The 21,296-nt window shown below is 38.2% G+C and overlaps 1 protein-coding gene across 3 annotated transcripts in view; it reads right to left on the reverse strand.

The window, feature by feature from the left end:
- Positions 1 to 21,296, reverse strand: part of Tmem232 (transmembrane protein 232) — a 232,505-nt gene that overhangs the window by 80,201 nt on the left and 131,008 nt on the right. The window lies entirely within an intron of this gene.

Consider the following 21,296-nt stretch of genomic DNA (forward strand, 5'->3'; position numbering starts at 1 on the left):
TGATATTTTATTTGTGCTGAAATGTTTTGATATTTTATTTGTGCTTTAATAAATAAAGTTTGCCTGGAGATCAGAGGAAAAAGCCAGCCATTATAAGTAAACACAAAAGTCATGCAATGTTAGCACACGCCTTTAATCCTATCACTTGGCAGGCAGGGATCTGTCTGGATCTATGTGAGCTCAAGGCCACACTGGGAACAGAGCCAGGCATGGTGGCACATGCCTTAAATTCCAACACTAGTTAACCATGGAAGTCTGGAGGTCTGTACAGACAGACAGGAAGTGATAGAGCTGGGCAGGAAGAGGAAGTAATGTAGCTGGACAGAGAAAGCAAATCAGATGACAGAACAGCAAAGCATATAGACTTGGGTAGACAGGAAGTATCTTGCTTTTGGAAGGTGCAGAGTTGGTGAGGTGAGGTTGACTGGTGGCTCTTCCTATTCCTCTGATCTCTCTCAGGCTTTAACCCCAATTTCTGGCTCCATGTTTTTTATTTAATAAAACCATTTAAAAATTTGTCTACAGGAGATGGTGTCCCACCTAGCCATCACTTGTCACTAAAGTTCCAGTGCCAGGATTGGGTTTCATCCAATTAATGAAAGGGGTTGGCCAAAGGGGTCCCATAGAAATCCCCAAACAACCCAGGCTGTTGCTAAGACAATAAGTTGTTCTCCACAAAAATGACAGCAAGGCCCCATTGCTGAAGACAACACCCACACAACTCACTGAATGTGGAGAGGTTGAGTTGGTGCCTACACAAAACTTTCACCACTACATTCTACTCTCTTTCTATGGGAAGGTACTCTGCAGGCTGCCAAAAGAGAAATATAAACACCAACCCAGCCACAAAACCGTTAATTTACAATGCTGTCCAGCTTGCAAAATGGGCAATGGTGGCATGCAATTTGTGAGAGTAACCACCCAGTGTCTGCTTTGATTTAAGGCCTACTCCACAAGATGGAACCTATACCTGCTACTTCTTGGGTGACCAAGAACCAGAGACGAGATAGCCCAGAGACCTAGGGGAAAACCAAATACTACTGTTCAAAAGAAAAGAAAAGGAAAGGAAAGATGATGTTAAAATGACCCCTACAGATATTCTGCTCTACTCATAGGTCAATGCCTTATCCAGTCATCATCAGAGAGGCTTCCTCTGGCAGCAGATGGGAGCAGAGACCCATAGCCAGACATTATGCAGAGATAGAGTCTAAATGGGAGGTTTCCATCAAATCCCTCAGAGCTCAGGAAATTGTGCATAAGAGGAGGCAGGAAGATTTAAAAACCAGAGGGGATGGAGGACACCAGGAGAGCAAGGCCCTCTAAATCAACTAAGCATGGCTCACATGAGCTCACAGGGACTGAAGCAACAAGCCCAGGGCCTACAGGGGACTGCACAAGCTCCTCTGCATATTTATTACAGCTATTAGCCTAGTATTTTTATGGGCCTCCTGACCATGAGAATGAGTGGGTCTTTGACTCTTGTACCTGCTCTTAGGACTCTTTTCCTCCTGTTGGGTTGCCCTGTCCAACTTTGATATGAAAGGTTTTGCTTCATTTTATTATATTTTATTTTGTCATGTCTGGTTGTTATCTTTAGAAGCCTGTTCTTTTCTAATGAGAGACAATAAGGAAGTCGATCCAGAGAGGAGGGGAGGAACTATAATCCAGACAGAGGGAAAACTATAATCAGGATATATTATATGAGAAAAGGATCTATTTTCAATAAAAATAAAACTTGAAAGCCTCATTGAGAGGAATTACGTATAGAAATTAAACCAGTAACATCTGCAAAGCCACCCCATTTTCATGGATTGGACCATTCCAGTATTATTAAAATGTTAATAATTTTCTTATTATATATATCATAGTATTTAAAATCCAACTAAATCTCTTTTCTGCCAAAATTAACAACTCAATTCTAATATATGGAAATGTAGTTGGACAAAAACATCAAAACAAACTCATAAAATGATTGAAAATCTGGAAGTGTTCACAATTCCCTCATTTCCAACTGTAATACTGGTGGTGTGAGAACAAGCACAGCATCAATAGAGCCAACTTGGAAGTCCACAAAATTGATTTGAAATGACTGTCCAGACAGTTCAAAGCAGCAAACAGTCCTTGGTGTAAATACTGTGGGGACAATGTGTTATCCACACACTGCAGAGTGAACTCGGACATCTCCCAAACCATATAAAGGAATTAGCTAAACTAGGTTGAAAGCTTTAGCATAAGAGATCAATAGGTAGAATAAAACAGCTAGAAGAAAAATGTACAACTCCCTTACTGTGAACTTGGTGATAGTGTCTTAGCTATGGCATCACACTCCGAAGCACCAGAAGCAGAAGGGGGAAACTGATCATAAAATATAATTAATGTAATATATTATGATTAATATTAAACTTTCCAAAAAGTAAAAACATATACAATGGGAAAAGGAATTTTTAAATTTTTAAATGTCTGACAAGAGATACATTTTTAAAGTACATTGCACAATAACAAACAAGTAACAAGATCAAGAGGTGGGCAAGTGACTTATTCAAAGAATCCTTAAACACTAAAGACAGAGACTGTCTAATAATGGGCACAGGTTTCATTTTAGATTGATTCAATTATTCTAGAATTAGATGTGTTAGTGATTACACGCTTACTAATATGAGAAAGTATTGAATTTGACAAGCCTAAAAGGTTCATTTTCTAGACTAGGAATTACATTTCAATTTAAGATAAAACCCCCCATTAGTCTAAATTAGATGGGTGCAGTAAACGTGAGAAGAATAATTTGGGAAATTTTTAAAAGGTAAACATTATTTAGGTGATATTTCCAAAGTAAATAAACTTGAAATATAAGAAATGCAAGCAGCGTTAAAAAAGAACAAAGTAACATTAAAATTATATTATTTTGGTGATGACCTCGCAAAGTATTTTAAAATGTAAACAAATTTTAAAACTTCAAGAAGTCTAAAATATTATTTTAAATAAAATTAACCCAATACAATTTTAAAGATGATATAACATTCAACAAACTCGCAGAGCATTGTCATGTAGTCATGTGCTCAATCCACCAGAAGATAAATGACAGTCTGTTGGATACTGAAGCAGATAACGTGACCAAAGGAACATTCAATGTGGCAGTGAGGCAAGGGAAGAATGTGCCAGGACCCAGGAACAAGTTCCTAGACCTATCAGTTACAAATTATCCCAGATTCTCAGTTACAAATTTCACTGAGAAAAAAATGCAAAGATAATCATTAATGGAAGATTTTTTTTTTAAGCTGGACTGTATACAAATGTACTTTGATACTTTGGGAGATGTAATGTTATTTGGAAAAAAGTTGAGACTGTAATTTATTACTTATAAAAAAATTAGGTGATACCAGTGATGACCAGAAATAACCTGGATTTGATGAGCAGGTGGGTGTTAAGATAAGTAGAGCAAGGTCCACATGATGTTAACTGCTGAAAGTGGGGTTTGTATAAAAGGGGGTAAATACAAAGGATCCTTTCTGCTTTTTTACATGCTTTAGAGTTTTCATATAAAAAGGAACATTCATAAGAGCAAAACACTAAACAAAAGGCCACAATAAAATAAAAATAAGCTGATTTTTAAATAAAAACTAGAGCTTTTGTGAAATCCAGAATTAACTGATAAGTTATGCCATGGTCATAAGGATTGTAAGAGTACCACTAAAAACTTAGCCCCCAAACTTATGGATATGAAATGACATAATCATTCTAGTTCTCTTATTTCAATTAAATTTAATTTTACTGCTACATCCCAACATAAAACTTGAATACATTTGTGCAGTGGCATGTGATTCTTTGAGACACATCAAGTTGTGCAGTGATTAAGTTGGGTTCACCATTTTATCTCCCCAAATATTGAGCATTTCATTTTGGTACAAACCCTAAATCCTTCCTTCTATCTCTTTGAAGGCTATAAGTATGGCTGAGTCCTAAGTAACTGTCTTACTTAGTACCTGTTCATCAAATCCACCTTACCTCTTCTTGCCTTGCTTTCCCACACTCCAGTAACTATAATTCTATTTTCAAGTAGTATGAAGTCAACTGCTTTAGATTGTGCATGTCACAGTGATGACACAGTCTATTACTGACTTTTTTCACATAACGAAATATCATCAGTTCTCTTAATATTAGCATATGGTAGGATTCTTCTTATGGCTGCATAGTATATCACTTTCTTATCTATTCATTATCAGATGAAAATCTCGATAATTTCTGTTTGTTGTTATTGTGACCAATGCTGTAACATGCACATGCAAGTATGTGCGTGCACATGCACACACACACACACACACACACACACACACACACACACACAGAGTAGGGCCAGTATTTCTTTAGCATGCTGATTCCACTTCCCTTGGCTATGTGCCCAGGACTTAGGTCATCAGGTCACATAGCAGTTGTAACTGCTATTTGGAGTCGACTCAACACTATTTTCTATTTTGGCTTTGCAAATATTACACAGTCCCAACAATGAGCAAATGTTCCACTTCCACTTCTTTGTCAGTACATGTCATCTTTTGTCCTTTATTGTCATTTGTCTGATAGAGTTTCTCACTTTGTAGCCGAGGATATCCTCAAACTCATGATCCTGCTTCAGCACCTAGAATGCTGGGTTTGGAGGGGTGTGCCACGTCCTAGCTGTTTTTCCCCATTTCGATCATATTTATATCTCTCTCTCCTATGTTAATTAGATTCTCTTTTTTAAATGTTGTTGATGAGATTTTTGAGATTTTTATATATTCTGCCAGTCCCTTATGAAATTAACAGAACTACTTATTTCCAGTGTTTATAGTGTTTCTTGTTATACTGTTTATTTGCTGGGGGAAAAAAAAAACTTCGTTATAGTCATATTTGTGTATTTTTTATTTTATTTCCTGTGCTTTGGGATGTCTTCCAGAAAATTTTGCCAAGCCAACATCAGGAAATATTTATCCTATGTTTTGATTTAGTCTGCTGTCAGAAACACTAAATCAGTTGAAGGGAAGAACACTCTGAAGAGAAAACTGGTGGCCCAGGTGTCAAGACCAACTCTGTGCTAACAAGGAGACAGCAAAATTACTTCCTCTGATCTATACATACTGTGTACATGCGTTAAAATATCACAGAGGAATCTGTACACATACATAATCATTAAGCATTAGTTGTTTAATTGTTCATGGAAATATGAATGTTAACTCTCTGGTTTAATTATTAAACAATATACACAGCTATAAAATTGTCATATAGTACCCTATAAATTTGTACAGTTAATATAATAATTTATTATGAGTACTGTAGGTACATGCTAGAGCAGCTATTCTTAACCTGTGGGTCATGACACCTTTGGCAAACCTCTACTCCAAAAACATTTACATTACAATTCATAGCAGCAGCAAAAAATTACATTTAGGAAGTAGCAATGAAAATAATCTTATGGTTGGGGGTCACCACAACACGAGGAGCTGTATTAAAGGGTCGAAGCCTAGGAAGGCTGAGAACCACTGAGGGAGAATCTCAGCTAGGAGTCTAATACAGAGTAGCTTGGTCCCAGCAGTTTGAAGCCAACCTGGACAATAATATGAGACTCACACCTCAGTAATAGTAATTATTATTATCTTAAATTTTTGGTTTGCCTTTATCCTAACATTTCAGCATTCTCCTTCCATTTATTCCATTTTGTTCCAAATTTGGTTACACATTGGATTTTTTAAACAATAACAGTGTCTAGGTTCTACTTCCAGAGGGTCTGATTTAATTTGACTATGCCTTGACTTTGGGATTCGTAAAAATCCTCTCAGGTGATTCTAATGTGCACCAAAGTACAATAACCACAGATCTATTCTAAAATAATAAACATGTTTCAGAGATCACCCCTCATAATGAACAGAACAAAAAGAAATTGTACTTGCTGGTTAAATAAAATAAACGCTTAGTCCAGTGTCTTTTTTTATAGTAAAGGTATGCTGGCATGAAAACATAAGGCTTTTGAGATAGAAAATTTAAGATTTCATAATCCAAAGATGTAATGAGTCAAGCACACTGAGAGAACCGTGGTGGTAATCGGTGTAAAATAAATTGGATACAATATTTTACTTCCTGACCCATTAGAAAAATGATAAAAAAAAAATATGCCATTAAGTTAGTACCACGTTTATATCCTTTATCTTTACTGGAACCCAAATGACAGACAGCTTGTCTATTCCTGACTCTATGACCAAATATCAATGGAAGGAAATAAATATTATATAATAAAAAGAACAAATGCAGGCTTCCCTTATGTAGAAAAAGAAATAGTGTATCTTCAAATGCCATTCTAGCCCAGTGATTATCTTTTTTCACTTATTTTTCAAGTACAATATAGTGATAAGAAATTCAACACCATGATTTCTTAGGAAACTTGCTATCAAATAACAGAATTACCAAGACTTCAATTCTCAATAATCAGGGGAAACCTAGAAATTTCACTAAGAATTTAAAACTTATTTTGATAGTTTTATTATGTTTTTTTTTTTCAGGAATTTTTTTCATGTGTTAAAACTAGTTACATTGAATTCACTTATACAATATCTAGGTTCTTTAACAATTTAAAATGATCATGAATGCAATTTTATTTCGTAAAGTTGATGGTGAAGTTTTCTTATTGGGCTCTGAACAAGGAAGCTACAAACAACTTAGATGAGCTAAGATCCTGAGCAATGGCACTCACTTGGACATTCTGGAGTAGGAGCACATAATTTTTTTATCTGTAAAGACTTCTAGTTTTGTCTCAACACTACATCTATAGAAATTTACTTAAGATGCCATCCTGTGGTGTAATTATGTTCCAAAGGTAAACACATGCCAGCAGAGAGTCTATCTCTACTATAGCAAGGCTGCAGTTTGGTTAGTAAAATTTAGTTCTGCTAGAGATGTTAAGAGGTGAGGCCAGGTTTGGATGAGTGAGCACATGCAGTCTGTCCTTCCACAACTGTAATTCCTTCCAGCCTGCAAGGATCAGAAGGGGAAGTAGGTGTGCAAAATCAAACATTGGAAAAACTGAGTTAGGCTGACTCACAACCTCTCCATTGTCAAATTAAAGTGAATGGACAAAGTATCAGACACTCCGAATTTTAAGAGTAAAATATTTTACCTATGACTTTGGCTGTAAAGAATCCAATCCCAGCAGCTGGAGAGATGGCTCAGAGGTTAAAAGCACTGGTTGCTTTTCCAGAGGACTCGAGTTCTATTCCACATGGTGGTGCATAACCTGGCATATATCTGAATGGAATGGCAGAAGTCATAAAGCCAGCACAGCTGCTTGACAAAGATCCAGCAAAGCTGAGCCGCATGATGGCCACTGTGCCACCCTTGGTTTTCATCTCCACTTGTTGCATACTTGGAGGACTTTTAATGTGTGTACATTGGGGGTATTGGATTGATGGAAAACTCTTTTATGAATCATTTATGCCTTCACCCAGGAGTACTGCTTCTAAGCTCCCCCAGGAAAGTCCTGAACATATACCCCTCCCACTTTTAGAAAGATATCCTCATCTACTTGAAGGTCTTCCTTACACCTTGGAGGTTGTGACACATAAAAAAGACACAGATCTCTTTATGAGGCTATGAGACATTTTTGAAACATCTGTCCCTGTACTTACACGGGAACAAGATATTCAAAACAAAGTAAACTCAAAAAGGTCAACAAGCTGGGCAGTGGTGGCACAAGCCTTTAATCCCAACACTCGGGAAGCAGAGGCAGGTGGATCTCTGTGAGTTCGAGGCCAGCCTGGGCTACAGAGTGAGTTCCAGGAAAGGCTCCAAGCTACACAGAAAAATCCTGTCTCAAAAAACAAACAAACAAACAAAAAGTCAACAAGATTCAATGGGCTAGTGGAGTTAGCCACAGATCAGATTGCAAGCCTCTTCCCACTGTGCACTCAGGCAATTACATGGCATATACAGCAACAAAGTCAGATTAACTGAAGTTACCTCAGCCCTACACAGAGACTTATATTGATGAGCAAAGAATGGAGTGAAAAGACGATTTTTTAAAAAATGAGATATCAGGACCTTTCTTTCTTAGAAAAGTTAGCACATACAGAGCCACTGTGGTATCATATGACACATTGGGCACTCTGACCACTAAGAGTTAATAATACACTGCTTGGGACATGACAATATGTCCAGACTGGCTTGATATTTTGTTTTGGTCTAATGTTCTTGTAGCCACAAAAGCTACTAGCCTGGGAACAGGCTGCCATATGTCTCTAGATTCTTAAAAATTGGGTTAAGGGTTAATGAGTAAAAATGATAACTCTGTTCATCAATGATGTCAAAACTTGAGGGAAAATGATTGGAAATGATCAACTCTGTTCTGTCAGAGTGTATTAATGATGACAAAAAGATGAGCAAGAGGAAGTGAAATACATGTCCAAAAACAAAAATGTTATGATCTATGTTTTGGAACAACATAAATGTATCTCTCCTTACTAAATTCTGTATAAATAAGCACTCTGGCTGCTAGTCAGTCAGGCTGCAAGATTCTCACCACCACCATGGCCTGGCTCACCTCTGTCCCCCACCAACACCTTTCATCCTCTGCTGGGACTAGTCCACCACTGGGGATGGCTCCCAGCACTGGGGTTTGATCCCAACAACACACACACACACACACACACACACACACACACACACACACACACACACTACTCTTGGATTGTGTGATAGTATTTTGCTAAGGTTTTTGTTTCTTTATCTATGTTCAGCAAAGATGTTAGCTTGGTTTTGTTGTTACTGTTATTTTAGTGTCTATGATTAGCATGTTTGATTTTGGTATTGGAGTAATGATAGTCTTATAGAATGAGTTGTAAAACATAAGCTCAGTTTTATTGGAAGCTTGAGAATTTACATTGACTTTTTAAAACAGTTGTTGGAATTCAGTGATGAAACAGTAAGGACACAGGTTTTTGTTTGATGGAAACATTGGTAATATTCCCATCTCTTCACATTTATTATTTATTATTTTATTTGTGAGTATGTGAATGTGTGTGTGTGTGTGTGTGTGTGTGTGTGCGCGCATGTGCATGTGCATACGGAAGCCAGCACTGTAGCTAGAGTTTTCCTGCCTTGCCCACAGTCTGGACAAATCTTTGTCACTCGCCAGTCCCACAGCCACTCAGACCCAACCAAGTAAGCACAGAGACTTATATTGGTTACAAACTGTATGGCCGTGGCAGGCTTCTTGCTAACTGTTCTTACAGCTTAAATTAATCCATTTCCATAAATCTATACCTTGCCACATGGCTCGTGGCTTACCGGGATCTTCACATGCGGCTTGTCATGGTGGCGGCTGGCAGTGTCTCCTCCACCCAGCTTCCTGTTCTCTCAATTCTCCTCTCTGTTAGTCCCGCCTATACTTCCTGCCTGGCCACTGGCCAATCAGTGTTTTATTTATTGACCAATCAGCAACAAAGTTGACATACAGACCATCCCACAGCACAGCACTTTTTACATGAGTGCTCAGAATCTGAACTTGGTCCACATACTTCTGAAGCAAGTACTTTACCCACAGAGCCATCTCCCCACACCCCTCTTATTAATGATCTGTTCAGTTTTACTGTTTATTCATAAATCAATCTTCATATATTGAATTGTCTAGGAATTTATTCACTCATCCAGATTTTCCTAGTTTAACACATAACTGTTGATAGTAACATCTTACGTTCCTCTGCATTTCTGCTGTGTCATGTAACATCTCTACTTTGCATTTCTGAAATCACATAATTTTCTTTTGCTCAGTCTATTTAACATTTTGAGGGGGTTTCATTTTCATTCCAAAAGCACAATTCTCTCTTTCTGCAATCCTTTGTAATGTTTTCCTCTATTTTATCTATTGCCAGTCTTATTTTTATTTAGTTTTTTCTAATTTGCTGTGAAATTAGGGGCAGGTGTTGAGACATGAGTCTCTTGCTTTTTGTCATGGATTTTAAGGCAGAAGAGAAATACAGGTTATCACAGAAGAAGCCAGGCTGGAGAAGATCGCTGAAGCTGCTGCAGGACCCAGGAGGCTCTCACAGAACCAATGGCTCCAAGTATGAATTTCTCATCTGTTCCTTATGTTGGGGCATGAGCATCACCCTCCAGGGCCCACCCTCACTCTCCTTACCCTCCAGGGGCTCGCCTTCAAGAGCACCACCCTCTGCAGGCTCACACTCACTCACATCACCCTCACTCATGTCTCTCTCTCTCTCTCTCTCTCTCTCTCTCTCTCTCTCTCTCTCTCTCTCTCTCTCTCTCTCTCTCTCTCTCACACACACACACACACACACACACACACCCAGGGCTCACCCCCCTGAGCATCAGCGCCACTCTCCTGTTTCCAATCTTTGCTGTCTGAGACCCTCAAGCTGCACACGAGGTCCTTTATTGGGTTCTTTCTCCTTCGTCTTTGATGGAGCGCTCACTGCCGTAAAGTGTTTCCTTGAGGCTGCCCTGACTGCGTACCACTGGCTTTGGTGTGCTGCATTTTCATTGTCCTTTATCTCAAGAAAAATTTTAATTTCCTTTTCTTTCTTGACATAATAAATTAAAGTAAAACACTGAATTTTGTCGTTTTACAAAGGACTAAGGGTCAGTGAGCTAACTTAGCTGACGAAAACCCTTGCTGTGCATGCCTGACGGCCTGACTTTATACTTCTAGAACCTACCAACTCCAGAAAGTTGTCCTCGGACTTACCCAGGTGCATCAAGGCATGTACACAAACACACGCAAAGATAAAATAAGACATGCTGAAAACACATTGAGTAAAGGGACAACCAAAGAGTTAGTAATTTCAATATCTCATACTTTAAATACATCCATTTCATGAATCGTAATTTAAACACTCATGAAATATGCATGGGAAATTATGGAAAGTACATGTAAAATATGGCATCCTCAAATCTGGAAGTCTTTATACACACTAATATTATGACACAAACTTCAAATTAAAGCATGAAGAAAACATGTCTGCTTTATTGAAACTTTCTCATAGCAACGTCATTTAATTCAACATAAGAATAACGACCCTGGGAGTACAGCGATGACTCAACAGTTAAGAATATGTACTGCTCTTGCAGAAGACCCAGTTCAGCTCACAGTACCCATGTCAGGGGGCTGGCATCCACCTGCAGATCTAGCTCTAGGAGCTCCTAAACCTCTTTCTGGCCTGTGTAGGTGCCCACACACATCACATGTGTTACGTGTGCATAAACAAGTAGTAAAATAATTAAAAAATAAGCTGATAATAAAATGGCTAAAAGATAAAAAGAAGATAACTACCTCCATAAAAGTGGCTGTGTGTCTCCCACAGAACTTGTTACGCCCTGCCTGGCTCTGGATCTTTCAGATATTTTCATAAGCGAGTCTTAATATTAAAAACCAAATGTGCCTCTATTTATTGTTCTTAGGATGACAGGTCAGCTTAGTTTGCACTAACTACCCTCTCTGGAATGTAAGTTCTAGATAAACCATGAAAACCAATTCTATAAAGCGCTAGAGAACAGCCAAGGGTACATAGAAGTCAAAGGGAACTGAGGTCGCACTGGGAGATGCAATCCTAAGTGAGACCTTCCGTAAAGAAACATGCCGGTTTCATCCTAAGCAGAACGGCTCAGAACACCAGCAAAAAGCTTCAGGTTCATCCCTTTAAGTGTTAGGAAAACTGGAGCCTTTTGGAATTGCTGTAAATACAGAGAATTCCATGCAGCAGGGTGCAAGAGAGGATGAGTTCAGGGCATCTGATGTAAACTTCCTTAAAATGTTAGGTGATCTATGACCTTAGACATTGAGCCAAGCACGCAACAGTTTTGTTTTTTTCTGGATCTCGCTCTATAGACCAGGCTAGCCTCAAACTCACAGAGATCCTCCTGGCTCTGCCTCCCAAGTGCTGGGATTAAAGGCATGTGCCACCACTGCCAGGCCCACGAAACAGTTTAAACTATGCTTATTGATAGATCCAAGAAGCTGAGAAATAAAAATGTTAGCTCACCATTAAAATTCAAAGAACCAGGCCTTAAAAGTAAAGAGTATTTTCCCAGACTAATGATTTCCCCCAAAACTAAAGATTAAACTAAACCACACTTTTATAATGAATGAAGAAGAAATTTCCACAAGTTCAAGTTTATCAACCAAGAATTAAATTGCTGGCTAACAAAAAAAAATAAACTCTTCATGGAAACTTATCAGAATCCAGAGGCCCCGCAATGTGATTTTTATATTATATGAAGTGGTTTAGTAAGGATGATGATACTGTGATATGTTGTTAAAGGAACCCAGCTATATGAAATAAAATAGATTCAGTTTTTTAAGGCCAAAGATGCATGAAACAGAATAGTAAAATGCTAATTAACGTGAAATGAGGAAGGAGGAGCAGCAGAAACACATGGGGAACAAGTGCATAGTTTTGATTTTTACAGTAAGTAAAAAAGTAACTATAGGAAAGAATAGAGAACTTTTTTCAATTAGAGAAATAAATATCAAGCTTAACTTTACAAACCTAATCAGGAGGTAGGCTGTATTCCCTTTCCCTCCTACCCTCCAATCCTGACCCCCTAGTTTTACCCCCAGCCTTGCAGCACCTGCTGGGGCCTCCTCTCCCTCTGTCTCCATTCCCTGAGGACTCTACAGATCTTCCTGTAGAGTCTTCCAGACACAGCTTTCTTCTCTCCTGCGGACCTTCTTTGCATGTGCCCCTCTGCTAAGCCATCCCTATTCCTTCATGTCACCTCCCAATACCTAGAACAAGTTCTACCCTGGAACTCCGCTGGCCACATCTGGCAGATAGTCAGAAGCACTCCCTACCAGGCAACCCACAGCCACTGCATTCTTTTAAGATCCAAGGAGGACAACAGAAACCAAGGAACAGAACACTCACCCAACAAAGACAAGACCAGATATCAACACCTACAATTACAACCATCCCAAACCCAGATGCCTAGATGTCTGGTTAAAAACACAATAATAGTCAGGCAATGTGTCTCCACAGGAACCCAGAGACACTACTTCAGCAGGCCCTGAGAGATAGCTGTAATATAGCTGTGATAGAGCCAAAGCACAAACAAGGACTTCAAAATAGCTATCATGAATATGTCCAAGGACCTTAAAGAGGATATAAATCAGCCCATTAATGAAGCCTATGAAAACACAAACAGTGGGATGAAATGAGTCAAACAGTTCAAGAAGTGACCGTAAAAACAGAATCCACTAAAGAAAACACAACTGAAGTAAAACTGAAAATAAAAATGTAGAAAGTCTACAAAAAACCTCAAAGGTAACCCTGACAAGCAGAATACAAAAAAATGGAAGAAAGAGTCTCAGGGATTGAAGACAAGATAGAAGGCATGGATACTTCAGTCAAAGAAAATGCTAAGTCTAAAAAATTCCCAGGCACAAAACATCCAGAAAATCTGGGACACTATGAAGTGACCCAAAATAAAATTAGTAAGAATACAGAAAAAAGAAACCCAAGTCAAAGGCACAGAATATATTTTCAACAAAATCATAAAGAAAATTCCCTAAGTTAAAGAAGGAGGCACATTTCAACATACAAGAATCATACACAACACCAAATAGACTGTACCAGAAAAGAAATTCTTTTTTGTTTTGTTTTGTTTTGTTTATTTTTATTTAACTTATGCATTTGTGTTTTTTTTTAAGAACTGTCTTTTTTTTTGGTTTGGTTTTATTTGGTTTGTGTGTATGTGTATTTTCTTCTTCTTCTTCCTTCTTCTTCTTTTTGGTGTATCCTTGGTTGTCCTGGAACTCACTCTGTAGAGCAGGCTGGCCTCAAACTCACAGAGATCCACTTGCCTCTGCCTTCCAAGTGCTGGCATTAAAGGTGTGCACCACCACCACCCAAAAAGAAATTCTTTATGACACATAATAATCAAAAAATGAAGTATACAGACTAAAGAAAGGATATTAAAAGCTGCAGAGAAAAAAAGACTAACTAACATAAAAAGGCAGATCCACTAGAATATTACCTGACTTCTCAATGGAGACTCTAAAAGCCAGAAGGGCCTGGATGGATGTTCTACAGACTGTAAGAGGCCACAGATACCAGCCCACAGTACTGTACTCAAAACGTTCAATAATAATGGATGCAGAAAGAAAAGCACTCCACAATAAATCAAATGTAAGAAGTATCTAACTACAAATCCAACTCTACAGAAGGAAAACTTCAACCTAAAGAGGTTAATGACACCCAAGAAAACACAAATAATAAATAATCTCAGATCAACCAATCAAAAGATAGGGAAAAAGCCACACCACAATAACAAAATAGCAGGAGCCAATAAACACTGTTCATTAATAACTCTCAATGCCAATGATGTCAATTTGCCAATAAAAAGGCACTAATAGGATGGATGCAAAAACAGGATCCATCCTTCTGCTCCATCCGAGAAACGCACTTAACACCAAGGCTAGAAATCACCTCAGTATAAGAAGGTTGAAAAAGATATTCCAAGCAAATGGGCCCAGGAAATGAGGTGGTATTATATGACAAAATAGGCTTCAAACTAAACATACCAAAAAATAGGAAGGACACTACATACTCATCAAAGGAAAAATCCACCAAAAGGGCTACCTTAGTTAGGGTTTCTATTGTTGTGAAGAGACACCATAACCACAACAACTCTTATAAAGGAAAACATTTAGTTGGGGCTGGCTTACACTTTCAGCAGTTTAGTCCATTATCTTCATGACAAGAAGCATGGAGACATTCAGGCAGACATAGTGCTGGAGAAGGAGCTGAGAGTTCTACATCTTGATTCAGAGGCAGCAGAAGGAAAAACTGTGTAGCACACTGGGCATAGTTTGAGCATCTAATACCTCAAAGCCCGCCCCCACAGTGAACACTCTTCCTCCAGCAAGGCCACACCTACCTACATATGCATCTATGTAATATATTTAAGGCATGTATATGTAAAGAAAAGATAAGCATTAAAAGTTGGTGCAGAGGTACTCATATGGAAGTAAAATTTCATGTAAGAGAGCTTTCCAGCAACAAAGAAGAATGCTTAACATTACAAGGATGGGTTCTTCAAAAACATTAATATAATAAATGTACATATACTTAATAAGAGAGACTCCATAAGCAGAGAGCAGACTCAGTTGGAAGATGTGAATCTACATCTGTAGTTGGAGATTTTTATACCTTTTCCCCACTAATAAATGGAATCCAAGAGATTAGTAACTGAGAAATCGCCAATTATCTTCATAGGCTCTTTGTACTAGATCACCACCCAGTGGTAGTGCATGGGTAGTTCCTGTGTCTAGAGCACAGCAAATAGTGGATCATAAAAAGGCCCATTACACTTGTTAAAATTGATTATGTTTTATATTTACTCTGGTCAGAATGGAGCTAAATTTGATAGGAATATTATGACAATCATAAATTTTCTCAATATTTGACATTAATAATTCTAAATAACCATGGGCCAAATATATAATCACAAAGATATTAGGAAACTATTTTCACACTCAGTTTTTCTTAAAATACCAGATCTCAAAGCCTCTGCTTGGAAGGGAATGTTTAGTTTAAAGAAATATTTGAGAAAATGACAAGAGTTTTAAAACCAAGGATCTAAGTTTCAGCTTTAAGATGCTAAAATTAAAGAACTAGACAATGTTTGCCCAAAGTACAAGGAAATAGGAAAATAAAGAATAGAAAATATTTTTAAAACACTACAAATAGGGGCTAATGAGACTAAATAATTAGTCACAATAGGTACTTCTGAGGTCCATGGGTTAGGCTAGTGTGTACTCTCCCTAGAGTTGAGGACACCAAACTCACTAAAGCCTCATGGAGCTAAAATGGCCAATTAGAAAGAAGAAATAACCAAATAACTATAATAATTATAATCAATATAGTAACTGAATTATGAAATTGCAAGTTTCCATCTGGCCCTAGAAATAGTTCTTTCCTTGTGCAAAGAATATCTCACCACTTTCCTAAAATCCTCATGAACTGGTAAAAACGTAAGCCATAAGATGCTGTGCCTGTTTTTGCAAAGCATTCTACTTTTTTTTTGTTTAGAAGTGTTTATTTTACTTCGAAATGCATTTATCTAGGGTAGCTTGCTAAATTGCTTCCACTAAAGAAAGTGACATCCTTTCCATTCTTTTCAGGCTCTAGCAAAAACTAGTGATGTGAAAACACCTTCTCCATGCCCACACTGGAACAGAAATGGGAAATACCTGCTCTTTGTTGTCCTAATGGAAATGCTGAAGAAGCACTGTAAGCGTGTAGCATAACCTAATGTACTGAGTCCCTTGAATACAAAATATTGGCATTCCATCTACTAATTAGCTTCTCCTTCTCAAGGAACCATAAGAGCAAAGTAGAATGTAAATGCTAACTAGTCTGATCATAATTGATCAACATAGTTTGTCCTCAGAACCATGTCGTATAACCCTTTAGAGGGAGTTAAAATGACATTTTAAATATAATTAGGGATTAAAACTTTTTCAGTGCCTATATTCAAATATTACAGTATAACTTTTCAAGAGACAAATTTATTTCACAGAGGTATAGCTCAAGATTTCCATCTTAAGCAGTGTAGGTCATCTTTTTAAAGGTGCTTCTGTGAGTTATGATTTAGGGAAATGAGAAATGACTTAATTCCAAATAGCCCTAAATGAAGACTTTCCCCATTAAAAATCCATTCCATAGGTCAGCAGATAATGGACTACCAAGATCCTCTTTAAAAATTTAAGTAACTGCAAAAGAAAAATGTCATAAAGATATTGTAAGTGGACGCTTCCAAACCATCAGTTGAATGTGGCAAAGTATAAGGGTTGACTTGTGGAGAACTATCACCCTTGGAGGAGAAACAGAAGAGCCGATGTCACGACTTTGCTTGAGTGTATGGAGTCTGATAATACAGAGGGAAGAGGTTCCAGCTTAGTTCTATTGAGTTTTAACACAGTTCTGTTGAATTATTCTGCAAGTAGTAGAACCTGGGACACTCCAGTATAAGAAGTACATGCAAATTAAAATACATGTGAGAGCCAAATCACTGTCAAAATAAACATTTTCCTAGTTTATCATTGGAAATTTTGTGATAAGAAAACGCATAACTGCCACAGAAATAGATGAACTTATTATTGTCGTTAAGATAGCAAATATAATTACCCAGACACTGATAATTATTAAGATGTAAAATATTTTGAGATTATTAATTGCTTTTGTGTACTTCGTTTTCACTATAAACTCTATTAACATGTGCAATGTAGTTTTTAAACAAAACAAATTAAGTGATACGAACACTGTTAGTAAATAAACTACCCAAAATTAAAGGCCAAATTCAAAAGTCTGGCCTTTTAGGATTATTATAAACTAAGAATAGTAATACTTTTTAAGTATTCACTGTATTTCTCATTATTCCAATGACTTGGTCAAATGTTGCCCTCATCAGGCCAGAAGTGGTTTACCAGTGAATTTCAGCTGAACTCGTCACTCAGTGGAAGGATGAGCTTCCATTTTCTCTGGCAGAGAAAATTCTGGAGACCCAGGTCAACTCAAAGACTAGTTTTAATTTTGAAAGGGCAATGAAGGAAGAGAAATGTTGGTTCAGCTCAGCTGTCACCTTTAGGCCATCATTCTCGCTTTTACAGGTAAATTAGTGTTGTCACCCCCTGGTTAAAATCACTTCCCTCTGTCCTCTGAGTAAAACGGAAGTGCTAGCTCAGATTTATGAACCCCGCCTAGCCTGGGCCAGTGGCAGCACCACATGCCTCCCTCTTTCATTGCTGGGCAGGCACACCAACCACCACGTTCATGACTGCACACACGGCCGTCTTTCTCCTTCTGGGCCTTGCACGGGCCAGTGCTTAGTCGACAGTCTCTGCTCACACAGTCTACAAGGCAGGGCTGTTCTTCAGCAGGTCCCCACCTAATTGTCACCTCCTCAAAGAGATCTCTCCTGGATATCTGAAATGGAATTTTGCATTTTCAATTTTATTGTCCTGTTAATTCCACTTACGGGACTTAAAACAACCTCTACCTCATTTGCTTCCTGAGTTATCTCTGGTGCATCTTAGATGATCATCTAGGTGAACCTGGGCAGTTAGTGCTAAACTCTGAACTTGCTGGCCACCCCTCTCTGGCACACAGCCCCGTGGATGGTGCAGGTGGACTTCAGTTCTATTTCGCTTTTTCTTATTTTTACTGAGAGCCGAAGGATTACCAAGCATCACCTCGACTGCTGGATTGTCTTAGCTGGCATGTCAGTTTGTTTTCCTTTTGAACCAGGTGGAAACGGACGGAAAAGTGACTACGTTTCAGGAACATCTGGAAACAAAGCCGGGGGAGCATCCCACAGACTGAGGATGGGATGTAAATGAAATAGTGAAAGATCATTTCCAAACTCTTGGAATCGGAAACATGAGTTTCCTAACTGTTGAAAAAACAATGGGGATGAGTGGATGTGAGGGAGATGGAGGCATTTTCGGTTTTGTGTATACTAAATCGGAAGTATTGATATATTCATTTAAATGATGACAAAATGGTGGTGGTTGTGTAGCTGAGTATAAAGCTGGAGGCAAAACCAGGCCAGGGGACCACTGGGGCGTGAATGAAAATCACCACTATTGTAAACCTCCCCCAAGGGTGACCTAAGTGATGTACTCCACCTTTCATCTATTCTAGACACATACACTTTCTGAGTTCAGATGTCAGTCCACTCGAGTGTGTGTGGAAATCCTATGCAATTCATTTGCTCAACATTTCTATTTCTCCTTCATTGTTTACCTTGGTTTTCATGTATCCAATATCCTAGCTCTGTAATAGAGAACAGGCCCTAAAATTTCACTCCTGAATTCACAGCAGCTATTTCTCCTTCACTTTACTTTTTAACACTAAAGACATTAACCTATGTGTTTGCCAAATGACTGAGCGTTCAATGGAGCTGTGCGACTTCCTTAAAGCAAAGTGATGCCTTTGGCTTTTCTGTACCTACAGAGGAGACCCTTACGATTGTATTATGTCAAAGGATAATTGATGTTCTGCATGTTCCATTCTTGTTATCTTCCTCCTATTAGATGTTTGCAAGCCAAAGAACATGTTCCTTTTGGATATCTTAGCAATTTATTATCCTGAACCAATCAGGTCATTTGCAAACACAGCACAGCACGTCAGTGTTCAGCTATAAATGAAAAAAGTTGTCTATTTATAGACATAGCAGTCGTATTAGTACGATTTTAATTCATTACTGTGATTTCTGCACAATTTTCATCTCCCATGTGGTAGGAATTATGCAATCCTCTATTAAAACTATCTTTTAAGAGGTAGAGTTATAGAATACCAATTATAAAAAAAATATGAAAAAAACATTTTAACAGAGTTGCCTAAGCAGAGCAAAGGGTTTCCTTGTAAATCTTGTTGAGCTTTCAAAGGGAGAAGCTAATGCTGGGGCAGAAATGTGCCAAGCTGAAGCATTTACAACGTTAACAAATCTAACTGTATCAGTCAGGGTTCTGCCCGGAGGGAGAAGAGAGCGAGGCTGCTTGAGATGCTTAGGAAGGCTCACAAGACACACAGTAAGCAAGATAGAGATGTAGGTGAGATGCTGAATCTCTTGTTCTAATCCAAAGGACTAAGACCTACCATTTAAATCCCAGTCTATAACTGTGAGGGGGATGTCAAAGTTCCAAGATAGGTATATATTTCAATTTCAGTTCGAATCAAGAAGTCTGACGGAACTGCTGTCTAAGTTCAAACAGTTGGGAAGCAGGATGTTCCTACTACACCAAGGCCAGTCTTTGTCCTAGTCAAGCCTGGAAATCATTGGGTTTGAACCTCTCACGCAAGGAAGGCAATCCCTTCACCTCAGCCTCTCAATTCAAACTTTTACATCACCCAATAGCATTGTCACAGACACTTGAATAAAGAGTGTTTGATGAAATAGCCAGACATCAATGGCTCAAACGAGATGATACAGTAAACCAGCCATCTCAGCGCCACATAATTATGATTACATATTTATTTTTTATTCAGATATCCCAAAGACTTTACTCAAGAGATTAACAAACATCGTGTTAGTTCTTTTTCATGTATACCGTTTCTTTCTCTGAACACTCACTTCAAGCCTTAGAATATTACTATAGTTCTATAAAATTGAGAGAGTTTCCCCAAATGAGACTGAGAAAAATCTTAGGTTCTGATTCCATGTCTACTTTCCTGCTTCTTATCTTAGCAAATTCAGTTAATGTTACAAAATTCTACTCCCCTTGAATACGAGAAGAACATTGGCCCAGCAGCTCCTGGGAATGGCCTCTGAAACTGCAGACAGTTTTCTACGGCCCTGGCTGTTTGGATTCCTCATAAGTAGAGATGATCTACCAGCTCTCAGTACAAGAGGAAGTCTTTTGTAGTGAATGTGGTGGTTAGCATGGCGGAACAACCAGGCAAGTGTGACTAACCTAAACTGTTTAGTGGCCCAATGGAAAAGAACAGTAGGTTTGTAATATCCATGATGTCCTCCAATAGGCACAATCACATTCACATTTATGCAGAACTGTACCAATTCTTTTTTGTTTGTTTGGTTGGTTGGTTTGGGGATTTTTTGTACCAATTCTTTTTAATCTAGTTTGGGCTTAGGGGAGGAAATATGAGAGGTGAAGGGAACTGAATAATTTAACAGTTCTTCCTGCCAGGATATCTAAACCAGACATAAGCATCTAATTCCTTCCAGTTCTTTATGATTAATACATAGAAGGCTTATTGTTTTGAGCTAGTTTCACTATCACTGAATCCTTAATGCTTGCTGCTTTCAAGGCTATAATAGTTACAGCACCCCTCTGTGGTCCCAGTCACACAAGACCACTTCCTATCACATACTACAGATAAAAGCAAATATTAAATTGAATAATTTTCCTACCAACCTTGTATTGTAGTTGCTAACTTTTAATACTTGTATGTATATGCATTTGTATATATTTTATAAAAAGTTACCCCAGGTCATTTTTTGCTTTTTTTTTTGTATGTGTGTATACATGTATATTGTATACATGCTTATATACATTTTGATGAAGGCATGCATGCACATAAAGATGCATGCATGCATGTGAAAACCTGAGGTTGTTGCCAAGAATCTTCCTCAATGATTTTTTTTTTTAATGTAACTGTCTCTCAATCAAACCCAGTGCTCCTGAATATGGTTAGTAACACTACGCAGCTTGTTCTGGGGAAGCAACTGTCTCTGTCTTCCAAGATTGGAATTATAGATGGCCACCAATGCTCACCAAACACTTAAGCTTCTACATA

Source organism: Peromyscus eremicus, chromosome 13, assembly GCF_949786415.1.
Source record: "Peromyscus eremicus chromosome 13, PerEre_H2_v1, whole genome shotgun sequence".
NCBI classification, from domain to species: Eukaryota; Metazoa; Chordata; class Mammalia; order Rodentia; family Cricetidae; genus Peromyscus; species Peromyscus eremicus.